At 42.6% G+C, this 2,382-nt stretch overlaps 1 pseudogene; it reads left to right on the top strand.

The window, feature by feature from the left end:
* The first annotated feature begins 1,503 nt into the window (after positions 1-1,503).
* Positions 1,504-1,622, top strand: LOC145027766 (5S ribosomal RNA; annotated as a pseudogene).
* Positions 1,623-2,382: the final 760 nt, after the last annotated feature.

Genomic DNA, 2,382 nt, shown 5'->3' with positions numbered 1-2,382 from the left:
CATTCAGGGAAGCCAACAAATGACAACAATCATGGACTTGCAAAGCCGTAAAACCAAGAGGAATAAACGAAAGCACCAATCCCAAAAGGAGCGCAAGAGATCCCAAAGACTTGCCATGCAACACCAACAAGTGGCAACTCCTGCCATTTCAGCATCGATCAGACCATACGAGGGAAAACTTCCAAAGTGTAACAAGTGTAGCTCTCATCATAACGGGGCTTGTTATGAAATGCAATGTTGCAATTGCCACAAAGTAGGGCTCCATGCCCGTAGCTGTGGAGCACCGGCACGACCCATTTCACAAGTCCCTAACATCGGTATCAGCCCTACACACGATAGTAGTCGTAAAACCGGACCCCATAAAAGGAAATTTTCAAAGTGGATGAACAAGGAAAACACCCATGTCCACATAACTCTGACTCGACACCTCACTCCCACCACCAATGCTAGTACTAGCCAGACATGTCACCAGTGAGGTGAGATAGGGCACTTCAAGAAGGATTGTCCAATAACAAAGAACTCCAGCTCAGACGGGAGAATACTAAGGATCACTACCGCAGGAAAGACTACTCCGGACCCACGTTAATGTAATTAAGGCGTTTCATTGTAATAGACCCATAAAACATGTTTAAAACTAGTGCAACTCGAGTCTTAGCTTTTGCGGGATCCCGTCAGTTAAGGGACCCTCGTGCTGCGTATACTTGCCATTTGTAGTATACCTTATTCACAACAGCATTCCTATAGTTACTCTGAAGTACTGTAACTCTGTTAAAAGTTGCACTGTTGTGTTTGGTCTGTAACGCCTTTATGTTCAAATCTAGTGTCTTTACTTTCAAGTATGTCCGATATTATCATACAACTAAAGTCAATTTGATTCGCACAATACCAGTTTCGTGCGCACATCTCTTTCTCCGAAATCGCCCTTCTAGTGAAGTCGTCATTCCATGACTCCGAAGTACTCATGCATATAGTACCTCATGTTTCTTATCCTTTGTGAAGAAACCTCAGCAAACCTCCCGAAAGTACCACTCGTACAGTATGTCAAGTTCAATCCAAAGATCCATATGGTTGATCTATCGCTGAAGAATGTATACATAAGGGTAGTATATAATCAAGGTTCTATAGGTTTAGAATTGATGATTCCACTTTAACTTCTTTTCCTCGTTGGGATGTGAGCTTAAAGAAGAATCATTTATTCGACTACATTTTCAATCTTAATTATATACGACTCGTATACACGAGATTGCGATTGATGAACCATGTATTACTTCTAACATGAACTTCAGGACGAAGACTGCCCAAGACTACGAGTGATCGCATCGTCATGCGAACAAACTTAGAACCCAATACGACAACTGTAACCCGATCGCGCTACAGTCACACACCAACAGAGATACAAGAACCGTCTGGATAGCTTAAGGACTACTCAGCAATAGAATGAGAAGACCAAGCTCCTCACCTTTGAGAGCTTCGGTCTTATTCTTCAAGAATACAGACTTCAGCGGGTGCGATCATACCAGCACTAGTGAACCGGATCCTATCAGAACTCCACAGTAAAATGTGCTTGGGCGAGAGAAGTACTAGGATGGGTAACACCTTGGGAAGCCCTTATGGTGCAGACCTCGATAGGACTTCCATTAGAAATCATTACCTTCTGCTTCGTATAGACGAATTGGTTGACAAACCACAAGGAACGAAGTGCATTTCAGAAATGCACCTAAGACCCGAATATCACTTGTTACGAGTGTTAGAGAAGGATGTCCTGAGGACAATCTTCCAAACTTGATACGAACACTACGAGTCCATAGTGATACCCCTCGGATAGGACTAATACGCCCGTAGTATTCATGAACTTGTTGAATAGGGTATGCCATTCTTACTTGGATCAGTTCGTCATTGTCCTTGTAAATGACTTACTTATCTACTCTCGTAGTAAGAAGGAAATCATAAAGAGCATCTACAACAAACCATGGAAAATTACAATCAGAGAAGCTCTTCATGAAATTCTCTAAATACGAGTTTTGAAAATTGGAGAGTCAAATTCCTGAAGCACACTATTAGTGATGTGGGAATTCTTGAGGAACCTACCAATATCAAAACCGTTGAGAATTTTTCAGCACCGAAGACGCTGACGGGAATTCGCCAAATTCTAGGTCTCGCTGACCTACTGTCGTAATTCATGTAGAACTCCTTGTGGATTGCGAAACCTCTTACGACTTTGACCCAGAAGAGAGTGGCCCTTGACTGGGAAGAGAAGCAAGAAAAAGAAACCTTTGGAATTCCAAGTGAGAGACCAAATCCTTTTGGAAGTCTCACACTAGAAAGGCTGGATACGCTTTGGAAAGCGTGGTAAGCTAAATCCAAGATAGTTAGGAGCTCCAG

Source organism: Lactuca saligna, chromosome 1, assembly GCF_052625555.1.
Source record: "Lactuca saligna cultivar CGN05327 chromosome 1, ASM5262555v1, whole genome shotgun sequence".
Lineage (NCBI taxonomy): Eukaryota > Viridiplantae > Streptophyta > Magnoliopsida > Asterales > Asteraceae > Lactuca > Lactuca saligna.
This window is presented reverse-complemented; position numbering and strand designations above follow the sequence as displayed.